This window comes from Mustelus asterias, chromosome 11 (assembly GCF_964213995.1).
Source record: "Mustelus asterias chromosome 11, sMusAst1.hap1.1, whole genome shotgun sequence".
Taxonomy (NCBI): domain Eukaryota; kingdom Metazoa; phylum Chordata; class Chondrichthyes; order Carcharhiniformes; family Triakidae; genus Mustelus; species Mustelus asterias.
This window is the reverse complement of record NC_135811.1, coordinates 93982266-93996473: the sequence shown is the minus strand read 5'-3', so window position 1 is coordinate 93996473 and position 14208 is coordinate 93982266.

Below are 14208 nucleotides of genomic sequence, written 5' to 3'. Positions count from 1 at the left end.
GGGGAGAAGGCAGGAAAATGGGGATGAGGAGCATATCAGCCATGATCGAATGGCAGAGCAGACTAGATGGGCCGAATGGCCTAATTCTGCTCCTATATCTTATGAACTCTTCAACAATTGGGTTTAGATGGAAATGATTTACTCTTGGCATGATGCAAGATCGATAGGACTGGCGGGCAGCTGTTTTAATGAGCATTCATGAGCTACAAATGAATCCAAACGGTGTTCATGCTGTCACCCGCCAGCAGGAAAGCTGACCTGCCATCAAACTGCCATTGGGAAAATTGCAATGTGATTTTACGCCAGCGGGTTTTTGACTGCTCCCTGCATCCTCCACTCCTGCATGCCACCAAACCCATTGCAGGCGGGACGGGAGAATTCCGCCCTTCGGCTATTTCAGAGGGAAATTAAGAGTCAACCACTGCAACTGGAGTCACACGATGACCAGACTCAGTATTGTTTTTATAAGAAGGTGGTGGCTGAGGCTGAAACATCTAACTCATTTAAAAGGTACCCAAATCTACATCCAAAGAACATAAGAACTAAAAGCAGGAGTAGGCCATTAGGCCCCTCGAGCCTGCTCCACCACTCAATAAGATCATGGCTGATCTTTTCGTGGACTCAGCTCACCATAAACCTTTATTAAACCTGCTCACCATAAACCTTAATTCCTTTACTGTTCAAAAATCTACCTATCTCTGCCTTAAAAACATTCAATGAGGTAGCCTCAACTGCTTCACTGGGCAGGGAATTCTACAGATTCACAACCCTTTGGGTGAAGTAGTTCCTCCTCAATTCAGTCCTAAATCTGCTCCTCCTTATTTGAGGCTATGCCCCTTATTCTGGTTTCATCTGCCAGTGGAAACAACCTCCCTGCTTCTATCTTATCTATTCCCTTTAAAATTGTATATATTTCTATGAGATCATTCTTCTAAATTCCAATGAGTATAGCCCCAATCTATTCCCTCTATCCTCATAAACCAACCCCCTCAACTCCAGAATCAACGTAGTGAATCTCTTCTGCATCCTCTCCAGTGTTTCCTTCAGAAGGAACTCTTCAAAATGCAGCTAATGAAACAACAACAAAACTTACTCCAACTTACAAATCAAAGAAAGGGTTTAATAAAGAAACATCATTACTCCAAATTTGGGGCCTCGCCCTGGGCCACTCCAAGCTTCCCACAATTCTACATAGTTCCTTATTTATAGTGAATCAGTTGGTCAGCTGACTATTACATCACTCCGTGATTGGTTCCATGTTTTACTGGGTCAGTTGACCCTTACATCTTGTTCCCATTGGTCACATTACATCCAATACAAATTTGTCACTGGTTACATTCTAAAAGAGTAAGAAGTCTCACAACACCAGGTTAAAGTCCAACAGGTTTATTTGGTAGCAGAAGCCACTAGCTTTCGGAGCGCTGCTCCTGATGAAGGAGCAGCGCTCCGAAAACTAGTGGCTTGTGCTACCAAATAAATGTGTTGGACTTTAACCTGGTGTTGTGAGACTTCTTACTGTGTTTACCCCAGTCCAACGCCGGCATCACCACATCATACATTCTAACATCCAGTGCTAGTATATCCTTTATCAAGTAATATCCTTTATTCCAGGTTTATTTATTAAATGCACTTAAATTCCCCAGCTACAATGGTGGGATTTGAACACACGTCTCTGGAGCATGTAATCAGGGTCTCTGGATTACTAATCCATTATGCTACTGTCCCCATTTACTTTAATGACCAGCAAATCAGGAGCACTGCAAATTGGAAGCAGTAACCTACACACACAATTCCCTGATTTGCACCCCATTAAACCCGAGTCCACGTTAGGATTAGAGCTTTTGTAAAATTTATGCTTGTTGAGGCCTCATTAAAGTTCTTGGTGAGCAAGCCTGCAAGAATGAATCTTTGACAACAACCAAATGGAAAAAAAAGTATTCTAATTCAGGCTATTACTGAACTGCACAGTAACCTTTGGAAGAATTACATAAACACAGGAGCAGTTCATTGATTTGTTTAGTTGGTGAGGAATGGGGCCTGGTGTATCCTCTTTGGAAAGAGGGGTAAAACGCATGAGGGTATTTTGTTAAAACGAGGTTAATTTAACTGGGGCAACAATGGCTGTTCTAGTTAAAAGCCCTGGATGAGGTGTATATTTTTGGAGGAGTTTGCAAGTATTGAAGGTGAGAGATTGAATTATTGAGAGGGCTATGGGGCCACGAGAGCAGAAATTTTGATTTTTGACACTGAAGTTTGCAGCGGACAGCAGAAGAAAAATGACATTGTTAGGACACATTTGACAAAATCACTATTGATGCCAGTATTTCCCCGTCGCATTGGGTCCAAAGGTTAACCCAAGGTAACAACATATGGTAGGGTAGCACAGTGGTTAGCATTGCTGCCTCACAGCATCAGGGACCCGGGTTCGATTCCCGGCTTGGTTCACTGTCTGTGTGGAGTTTGCACGTTCTCCCCGTGTCTGCGTGGGTTTCCCCTGGGTGCTCCGGTTTCTTCCCACACTCTGAAAAACATGCTGGTTAGGTGCATTGGCCATGCTAAATTCTCCCTTAGTGTACCCGAACAGGTGCCGGAGTGTGGCGACTAGGGGATTTCCACAGTAACTTCATTGTGTTGTTAATGTAAGCTGATTTGTGACACTAATACATAAATGAATTCCTGAGCTCCACCATAATACAGCAAGTGGGCAGGTTCAAAATCAGCCATGAATAATTTGGGGTCAATTAGGCCTGGTATCAAGCCAGTTGACCATAATAATGCGCTGCCCACACTATGGTGTGGACAACAGGGTGGGAGTGGGTCGGCCAATTTTTAAACTTAAATTCTTTAAGAGTGGGAAGAATGGTGGGGGGGTGGGGGGGGCGGGTTTGTTGTTTGGGGGTGCTCTTTGCCAATTGCAGGGTTCACCACCTCTGGGCAGAGTGTACCTCCCCCCCACTTCCTTCTATATACTCCTTCCTTTAAGCCCACCCGTTCCCCCCACCTGCCAGTCTCCCAAGGCCCCAGACGTATTTGCTCCGAGGATCTATGGGCCTTGATCTTTATCTTCTGCAATGTTGACAGCAGCCTCTGGTGCCTCCCTCATGCTGCAACTCATTGATAGAGAATGGAAATAGTTGATGCCCTAGCACTAATCTCTATGGCACTCCACTTGTTTGCACTACCTGGATGGGAAATGATTAGAGGGGTAAGGGCCTAGGGCGGGCAATTGGGACTAGCTGGGAGGGCACCATGGTCAACATGGAGTGGTTGAGCTGAAGGGCCTGCTTATGTGCTGCATTACTCTATGACTCTGTGACTCCATGAATCTATGGGGCGAATTTTCCTGTTCTGCTGCCATGGGAATCAGAACGGGTGAAGGGTAGACAATGGAAAGGTCTGTTGACCTCAGGTGGAATTTTCTGGTTTTTGTGGTGAGCGCGGCTGGAAAATCCTGCCCTGTGACTCTATGGCTCTAAATTGAAAATAAACTATTTATCCTGACTGTTTCCTATGAGTTAGCTACTGTTCTATCTATGCTAATATATCACTCGAACACCATTAGCTCTTGTATTGTGCGAGTAACCTTCTATGTAGCATCTTACTGTTTACCTTTTAGACATCCAGATGCATTCTGGGCAGGATCTTGAGCCCACTCTCACAGTTCACGGGAATGGCAGCGGGGGCTCAAGATCGGGTGAAAGCCAATGATATAACCAACCTGTGCCAGGGGGCAGTGCCTAGGGCAGACACTAGTGGGATCCTCATGGGAGAGGGATTAATTTATTTGTAGTGGTGGATTCGAGATGGAGTGGGCCGTGGGAACTGGAGATGCCGGCGATGGTTTTTCGGGGAGCAGGCAAGAGGGTTGTTGATTCTGATCATGGTGGAGGGGTTGGGGGGCTGCTGGCTTTGATCACAGGGGTGGGGGTGCCGGCTCTGATCACGGGGGAGGGGTTTTGATTTGATTTGATTTATTATTGTCACATGTATAAGAATATTGTTTCTTGCTATACAGACAAAACACACCACTCATAGAGAAGGAAATGAGAGCGTGCAGAATGTAGTGTTACAGTCATAGCTAGGGAGAAAGATCAACTTAATGCAAGGTAAGTCCATTCAAAAGTCTGATGGCAGCAGGGAAGAAGCTGTTCTTGAGTCGGTTGGTACGTGACCTCAGACGTTTGTATCTTTTTCCCGACGGAAGAAGGTGGAAGAGAGAATGCCCGGGGTACTGGGGTCCTTGATTATGCTGGCTGCTTTGCCGAGGCAGCGGGAAGTGTAGACAGAGTCAATAGGTAGGAGGCTGGTTTGCGTGATGGATTGGGCTACATTCACGACCTTTAGTAGTTTCTTGCGGTCTTGGGCAGAGCAGGAGCCATACCAAGCTGTGATACAACCAGAAAGAATGCTTTCTATGGTGCATCTGTAAAAGCTGGTGAGAGTTGTAGCTGACATGCTAAATTTCCTTAGTCTTCTGAGAAAGTACAGGCGTTGGTGGACTTTCTTAACTGTAGTGTTGGCATGGGGGGGACCAGGACAGGTTGTTGGTGATCTGGACACCTAAAAACTTGGGGGGTTGGGAGGCTGCTGGCTTTGGTTGCAGGGGCAGGAGTGCTGGCTCTGATCATGGGGGAGGGTTTGAGGAGGCTCCTGGCTTTGATCGCAGGGGCGGGGGTATCGGCTTTGATCATGGTGGGGGTGCGGGGGAGGGGGGGGGAATGGGGTAGGGCAGTTACTTTTTGCTCTGACCAGACCTCAGTGCAGTCAAGCATTGCTGGTGTGTTTAGGCCCCGTCCCTGAACATGACAGTGTGAAACACACTCATCTGTGTTTTGTTGACAGGATGTCAGACGATTTGGAGAGAAAACTGGCCCCATGCTGGTTTTCAATCAGACCCTGACACTTTGCCAAACTCTGGTAAGATCGCCCCCTATATCTGCTGGTACCCCTTTATCCAATCGACTTGTTACATCCTCAAAGAACACAAATACATTTGTCAAACATGATTCCTCTTTCACAAAACCATGTCGACTCTGCCTGATTATATTGTGATTTTCTAAACTTTCTGCTACTCTTTAGGATGACTTGTTTTCCACTCTGACTTTCCCTGATGGGTTTTGAGATTGCTGATAAGTCCAGTGCACCATCTGCCACATGTGGGGCAGATGGTGCCTCATGCATTGGCCAGATGGGTTGTTTGGAGGTTTCTGCGCTCCCCCTGACACTTCAGCTTCGCATCTGGCTGCTTATGATGAGGTCTCTTGATGTCTTAATCTTGGAATTCTGGTCAATTCTGGTAATTCACACTACCAGAAGGATGTGGAGGCTTTGGAGAGGGTACAGAAAAGATTTACCATTGTTGCCTGGTATGGAGGGCATTAGCTATGAGGAGAGGTTGGAGAAACTTGGTTTATTCTCACTGGATCGATGAGGTTGAGGGGCAACCTGATAGAAATCTACAAGATCATGAGGGGCATGGACAGAGTGGATAGTCAGAAGCTTTTTCCCAGGGTGGAGGGGTCAATTACTAGGGGGCACAGGTTAAGGTGCAAGGGGCAAGATTTAAAGGAGATGTACGAGGCAAGTTTTTTACACAGAGGGTGGTGGGTGCCTGGAACTCGGAGCCGGGAGAGGAAGTGGAAGCAGATACGGTAGTGACATTTAAAGGGTGTCTTGACAAATACATGAATAGGATGGGAATAGAGGGATATGGTCCCCAGAAGGGTAGGGGGTTTTAGTTCAGACGAGCAGCATGGTCGGTGCAGGCTTGGGGGGCCGGAGGGCCTGTTCCTGTGCTGTAATTTTCTTTGTTCTTTGTTCTTTGAGTTTGGTTCCTTCCCGAATGAACCTTCTCAATTTTGGTTGATCACAAGTGGGACTCCAACGAGTCGATGGGGACATTAGATCTCTTTAGGGATTATATTCAAGAAAGGAGTCAAGTCCAATGGCTGTGACTAAAGGGGAGTCTGCTGTAGGAAAGATCATTGCAAGGATCGTTCTTGATCAAGGAGGCCAAGGAAGTGGCAGTTTGATTTTCACCCATTGAGAATCATCACAGACATGGGGGTAAATTTTCCAGTCCCGCTGGTCACGTGAATTATCACTGGTGGGATGGAAAATTTGGTGGACTATTTAAAGGTGGGAATTTCCAGTCTTGCAGAGAGCACAACTAGAAAACCCTACCCATGTTCTTCACTGTGTAGCAAATGCAATAAAAATGCAAAGAACAACAAAACACTGGACATGGCCTTTTTCAACATCAAGAAAGCCTTCTTAACAATGGATCCTAGCATTTTCCCAACGATAGATGTTATACTTATTGCTTCCTGCTTTCTGTTTCCCTCTTTTCTTGAACAGAGGTGTTCCATTTGCAGTTGTCCAATCTGCTGGGATCATTCCAGAATCTTGGAAGATTATAACCTATGTATCCATTATCTCTGCAGCCACTTCTTTTAAGACCCAAGGATTCAGGCCATCTGGTCCAGGGTACTTGTCAGCCTTTAACCCCTTTAGTTTTCTGAGTTCTCCTTCTCATGTGATTGCAACTGATTTAGGTTCCTCCCTCCGCTTTTGCCTCTTGTATTCTTGGGAATACAATATTCTTGGGAAGTTTTTTTGTTTCTTTAGTTGTGAACACAGACACAAAATGCTTGTTTAAAGTCTGTGCCTTTAACAGTAGGATATCAATGGACTGATCAGGTGGACAGTAAAGCAGCGAATGGAACTCAACATAGAGAAGTATGGGGTGATGCATTTTGGGAAGGTCAAACAAGGTAAAGGATTACACAATAAGTGGGAGAATACTGAGAGGACGTGAGAGGCTTTGGAGGGAACATCCACAGATCTCTGAAGGTAGCAGGACAGCTCGATAATGTGCAGGCAAATGGAATTCTTTCATTTATTTACCAAGACATAGAATATAAGAGTAGGGAGATAATGCTGGAACCATACAAAAACATTTGGTGGCACAGTGGTTAGCACTGCTGCCTCACAGTGCCAGGGACCTGGGTTCGATTCCTGGCTTGGGTCACTGTCTGTGTGGAGTTTGCACATTCTCCCCGTGTCTGCGTGGGTTTCCTCCGGGTGCTCCAGTTTCCTCCCACAGTCTGAAGAATGTGTTGGTTAGGTGCATTGACCCAAACAGGTGCCGGAGTGTGGTGACCAGGGGAATTTCACAGTAACTTCATTGCAGTGTTAATGTAAGCCTTACTTGTAACTAATAAATAAACTTTTAAAAAAAAACATTAGTTAGCCCACAACTTGAGTACTGTGTGCAGTTCTGGTCACCACATTATAGAAAGGGTGTAATTGCACTTGAGAGGTATCAGAGGAGATTTATGAAGATGTGGCCAGGATTGGAAAATTGCAGCAGTGAGGAATGATGGAACTGGCTGGGATTGTTTTCCCTGGAACAGAGGAATCTGAGGGGACATTTGATTGAGATACCCAAGATTGTGAGGGGCCTGGATAAAGTGGATGGGAAGGGCCTATTTTCCTTCGCAGAGAGGTCATTGACTCGGGGAAGCAGAGATTTAAGGTGATTGGTAGAAGGATTAGAGGGGAGATGAAGAAAAGGTTTTCCACCCAAAGGGTTGTCGGGGGTCTGGAACTCACTGCCTGAAAGGGCGATAGAGACAGAAACCCACAACTCATTTGAAAGGTTTCTGGATTTACACTTCAAGTATCGCAACCTGCAGAGCAATGGACCAAATGCTGGAAAGTGGGATTAGGCTGGGTGGCTTTTTCTCAGCTGGTGCAGACATGGTGGGTCAAGTGACCTCTTTCTGTGCCATAAACCTTCTCTGATTCTGTGATCCCATTAATAATTCCCCTGTTTCACCCTTTAAGGAACCAATGCTCACTGTCGCAACTCTTCTCCTTTTTATATACTTGTAGAAGTTTTCACGGTCTGTATTTATATTTCTTGATGTGGAGATGCCGGCGTTGGACTGGGGTAAACACAGTAAGGAGTCTATCTGTAACCCCCACAACTTGCCTGGACTTGCAAAGTCTCACTGGCTGTCCTGTCTGGAGACAATACACATCTCTTTAACCTGTGCTAATGCTCTCTCCACTCACATTGTCTGTACCTTTAAGACTTGATTAGCTGTAAAGACTCGCATTCCAATCATTATTCGTTATTCTGTAAATGAGTTTGTGTCTTTATATGCCCTGTTTGCTGTTTATGAGCAGATCTCCCACTCACCTGACGAAGGAGCAGCGCTCCGAAAGCTAGTGGCGTTTGCTACCAAATAAACCTGTTGGACTTTAACCTGGTGTTGTGAGACTTCTTACTGTGTTTATATTTCTTGATGTGGAGATGCCGGCGTTGGACTGGGGTAAACACAGTAAGAAGTTTAACAACACCAGGTTAAAGTCCAACAGGTTTATTTGGTAGCAAAAGCCACACAAGCTTTCGGAGCTCCAAGCCCCTTCTTCAGTTGAAGAAGCGGCTTGGAGCTCCGAAAGCTTGTGTGGCTTTTGCTACCAAATAAACCTGTTGGACTTTAACCTGGTGTTGTTAAACTTCTTACACTGTTTTTATTTCTTGCCAGCCTTCTCGTCTACTCCAATTTCTTCCTCCTCATTATTTTGTTAAGATTCCGAACATTTTTCCCAATCTTCTGAGCTACCAGTAATCTTTGCTGCACTGTGCTTCTTTCCTTTTGAAAGGAAAAGGAGCGCTGCCCCTTCATCAGCTTTTGGAGCGCTGCCCCTTCACCTGATGAAGGAGCAGCACTCCGAAAGCTCGTACTACCAAATAAATCTGTTGGACTTTAAACTGGTGTTGTGAGACTTCTTATTGCTCCGAATAGGTCGGAATGTTGTTGAGAATGCACAGTTGGAAAATTATCCTGACTGCACGAACGTGTGAATTCAGTGCTTCGAATGCATAACCTTAAGCTAGGATATACAAACCATACTATGTGATTTCCAGAAGAGCTTTTCATTTGATGTGTCAAGAGAAGATAATCGATTGCATGGTGCTAATAATGTATGTACCATTAAATACTGAAATTAAATGAACATCTCATAAATCATTGGATCCCTCCACTGCAGAAGAGGTAATTTGGCCCAATCGAGTCTGCACTGATAAAGTATTTTACCCAGGCCCTCTCCCCGCCCTATCCCCATGCCTAATCCATCTAACCTAAACATCTTGGGGCACCAAGGGGCAATTTAGCATGGCCAATCCACCTAACCTGCACATCTTTGGAGTGCAGGAGGAAACCGGAGCACCCCGCAGGAAACCCATGCAGACACGGGGAGAATGTGTAAACTCCACACAGACGGTGACCCAAGGCTGGGATCGAACCCAGGTCCCTAGTGCTGGGAGGCAGCAGCGCTAACCACTGTGCCACCGTACCGCCCATTTGCTTCCCCCACAGAAACAGAATCAAATATATCTCTGATGTTTGTCCTGGCTGGTTACAGTGCAGCATTTCCATCGTCAGCTTGATGAGTCCACGATGGAGGGGTAGCTTATTTAAATGATCGGACAGATTTGTACGTTGGTTTCCGCATTATGTGTTATATGCACTTAGGGTTTTAGATACAGCTGAGCTCACTCCTTCACTGGAATTTCCATGACAACTAATACATTTGGAAACAATCAGAAGGATTCTTTTCCTGTCAAAGCCCATCTAGACGGAATCTGTTTTTATTGTTAATTGCTTTTTCTGTTCTGTTGTTGAAAGAAGTAACCATTTTTTTTTCAGTTGAAGTGTTGGCAGTACCATGCATACGTACCATCATTCCCATTCTCCCACATCATAGCACTTTCTTGATTCACAAACAAAGCACGCGTTTGGCCATCGCAAAGCTGCAATAAAAACAGCACTAAAACATTTTGGTGTAACTACCGCAGTGAAAAAGCTTACTTTTTTCTGCAAGTAAGAAAATCTTGCATGTTTCCACTGGCGGGTGAAACTAGAACTAGGGGGCCATGGCCTCAAAATAAGGGGGAGCAGATTTAGGACTGAGTTGAGGAGGAACTTCTTCACACAAAGGGTCTGTGGAATTCCTTGCCCAGTGAAGCAGTTGAGACTACTTCATTGGATGTTTTTAAGGCAAGGGAAGAAAAATTTTTGAACAGTAAAGGAATTAAGGGTTATGGTGAGCAGGCAGGTAAGTGGAGCTGAGTCCACAAAAAGATCAGCCATGATCTTATTGAATGGCGGAGCAGGCTCAAGGGGCCAGATGGTCTACTCCTGCTCCTAGTTCTTATGTTCTTATATCATGCTGTCCCAAAGTACTCTACAGTCAATGGAACATTCTGCCCACTGTTTCTTTTTATTCATTCATGGGACACGAGTGTCGCTGGCTGGCCAGCATTTATTGCTCACCCCTAGTTGCCCTTGGAAGGCAGTTGAGAGTCAACTGCATTGCTGTGGCTCTGGAGTCACTCCCATGTAGGCCAGACCAGGTAAGGACAGCAGATTTCCTTCCCTAAAGGACATTGGTGAACCAGATGGGTTTTTCCGACAATCGACACATGGGCTGGAATTTTACCGGCACGCCTGCTCCAATTCTGGGGGCAGGTGAGGCTCGGAGAACAGCATTCTCTGTTGGCCTTGGGCGGGATTGTACGAAACTTGGGCGGACGTGCCGGTAAAATTTCACCCATGGTCTTCAGTAGATTCTTAATTCCAAATATTTTTTATTGAATTCAAATTCCACCATCTGTCGTGCTGGGATTCGAACCCGGGTCCCCGGAGCACGAGTTGCATTTCTGGATTAATAGTCTAGTGATAACACCTAGTGGCATTACTGTAATGTAGGAAGAGGGGTAACCATTTTGAACACAACGAGCTCCGAAAACAACAACATGATAATAAATAAATGATCTGTTTCCATGATGTTGATTGAAGGATAATTATTGTCCAGAGGATGTTCCTCTGCTGCTCTTCAAAAATAATGCGATGGCATCTTTAATGCTAATCTACAAGAACCAGGTCTCACAGTTTAGCAGCTCATGGGAAAGAGGGGGTATTTAATAGTGCCACACTCCCTCAGTATTACACCAGGATTTCAGCCTGGATTGTTGTGCTTAAGTCACTGAAGTAGGATTTTAACCAACTCTCTGCGGGTAATCATTAAAAAAATGTTTAAATTCTAAGCGCCCAGTGAGCATGAAAACGGTAGAGAATCATGTTCCTTTTTTTTGGTGAGAGAAAAAATTATATCTTATCACATTTAGAGATAAATTGAGGCAAAGTGTGATTCTTGCCAGTAGGGGGAGTGGATGGAGTTTATACATGCCAGGAAGTCGGCTGCTGACTGCTGGAGGGCGCTAATGTGCAAGCGCTGTGATCTCCCACTGCGCTATGTACAAGAATACATAGGACATTGAGAGATTGTCGCCCTACCCCTCCGCCCCGATAGTGGTCTCTACTCGGTCATGGCCACCCACCCTCCATCACAGCCCCCTTGGAGGATTGTGACGCCTGATTCCCCCCGGGCCATTCGTCAGCCCCGATTCCCCCATACCCCGATTACCCCCATTCACTCCCCCCAGTCGATCGCTGTCCCTGTTCATCCCCCCCCGTCAATCGCCGCTCCAACAATCCCGCCAACGTGCTGCCTCCCCATCAGGCCCCGCCCCTCCCCTCAGGTCCCACACCTTGGCACTGCCCAGTGCCAGGTGGGCAGTGCCAGGGTGCCAGGCTGGCAGCGCCAGGATCCCAGGCTGGCACTGCCAGGATCCCAGGCTGGCAGTGCCAGGCTGGTGTTGTCCAAGGGGCACTGCCCCCCCCCCCTACTTGCGACTGCCCATGGGGTCTCGATGTCCTCTGGTCCCGCCGGCAAAGCCATCAAGTCTGGTCCCCATTGGTGAGGGGTCATACGTGATGCTCGCCGGTGAGAACCTTTACAGACGAGGCCGTTAAGACAAGTGAGCCCAGACGATTACATCCCGGGTTCACTAATAAAGTGAAAATGAGGATTTGAATATATAAATCAGCCTTGCACTCTGGAAATTCAGTGCTGGTATCATCGCGAGAGGCAAGAAACTGGGCGCGAACCCAGTTTTTCGTCTCTCTTGTGACCTGAGCGGATTGCCACAACAATCAACCCGGTGTGACGGTGGTACGATCACCCCCTCTGACCCAGAAGCAAGAATGCTGACAACTGAAAAATGGGTGATATTAAAACATTGACCTGAACCTCCTGCCTGTCAGCAGCGGGCACTCGGCAAGCCTAGAGGCGAGTGCAAAATCTGATCCCAGCCCTGGTTGGCCCCAGAGCGCGGTTTCCCGCTGGCCGGCCAAATGCGCCCTGTGTGAAAGGTTGAGCGCTGCCAGGGTGGGCAGCGGCAGAGAAAGGGGAGGGTGCAGCCTGGTGCTTCCAATGGCAGCGGAGCTGTTTCAGGTTCTGCAGACTCGTGGAAAATAAATATCGACGGAAAGGCTGTGCCACGAGTATCTAGGCAGCACACCGACCTCAAGTTCCCACACACATTTGTTCATTTTATTTGACCTTCCTTCCACACTGCCGAATCGAGGTTGCAACTTAAACGTTAAGGCTGCCTTGCCAATCGGCCTGTCTACCAACCGTAATGATGTGGAGATTTCCACTCCATCTGGCGAAGGAGCAGCTCTCCGAAAGCTAATGGTATTTGCTACCAAATAAACCTGTTGGACTTTAACCTGGTGTTGTTAAAACTGTTACTGTGTACCAACCGTAAAGGCAGACGGGCACCGTAAAATCCCAGTCAATTGGTCCTTCATTCATTTAAATTGGCTTCTTAATTGTTGGCAGCGTGCTTCCGACTCTCCTGTGCGCCCACCAACTGAAATATCGCATAAGTGCCTGATGATCGTGGGTGGCACGGTGGCACAGTGGTTAGCACTGCTGCCTCACAGTATCAGGGGCTTGGGTTCGATTCCCGGCTTGGGTCACTGTCTGTGTGGAGTCTGCATGTTCTCCCCGTGTCTGCATGGGTTTCTTCCGGGTGCTCTGGTTTCCTCCCACAGTCCAAAGATGTGTGGGCTAGGTGCATTGACCCGAATAGGCGCCGGAGTGTGGTGACTAGGGGAATTTCACAGTAACTTCATTGCAGTGTTAATGTAAGCCTTACTTGTGACTAATAAATAAACTTTAAACTTTACTTTGATATTGGGACGTGTGCCTGATGTCTTCCCACGCGATTTTACGCATTTCTGAATCAGGCATGTGCCCGAACTTTGGGTCTAAAATTTGGTAAGTACTCTCACAACACCAGGTTAAAGTCCAACAGGTTTATTTGGTCGCAAAAGCAAAACATTACTGTGTTTACCCCAGTCCAACGCCGGCATCTCCACATCTAAAATTTGGTCCATTGTTAAGGCCGATCAGAGCGGCTATATAATCTTTCACCCTGGTATCGTTACAATTGTTACTACTGCCAAAAACATTACCCATCTTCAGACTTTGGAGCTGGCAACTTCGAAGAGCTGAATTTCTCTTACAAATTTAGAAAGCGATTTAACATTCTGCTGCCAAAGTTGGCCCACAAAATGAATTCACGTTCTCACGATATCTGTGGCAGCGAAAATTTAAAGGACATGTTCCACTGTGGTGAAATCAAATTGGTTAAATTGCGATGGAGTTTGTTGCAACCTACCGCTCACTTCTGACACGCATATTTAACTGTGTACTCTTGATTTAGAAAATTCCCACAAACTGGTCTGAAGTGGACCATGAAAGCAAGCTGTAATTTGCTGATAAGTCATTGCAAAACAAATTGATCATGCTTAACAGCAGCGTCACTTAGGCTGAGAGTCCAATTTTCATACATCTTCATGTCTATATTGTAGTGGAGTTCCCTTGGCTGACTATTTACTGCAGTGGGTGAACGTTGCTTTATGTGAAGCATCAAAGCGATGGCTAAACTACAAAATATATGAAGATCAACACAGATGAGATGTGATGAGGTGGTACATTTTGGTAGGAAGTAAAGGCGTGTGGTCGCTTATTGCTTTGAAGGTGCAAGTCCAAATGGGGAAGAGGATCTTGGAATACAAATACACAAATCATTATAATGTTACGCCACAGGTTAACAAAGCCCGAAGAAAAGAAAGTCAAGCACTCGGTATTCGAACCCGGGTCCCCATAACATTTGCTGAGTTTCAGCATGAAGAGTCTAGTGATAATACCACTAGGCCATCACCTCCCCTTAAGGCCCTTGCTGTGCTTTCATCTCCCAACCCTTGAGCCCTAAGTTGTCAA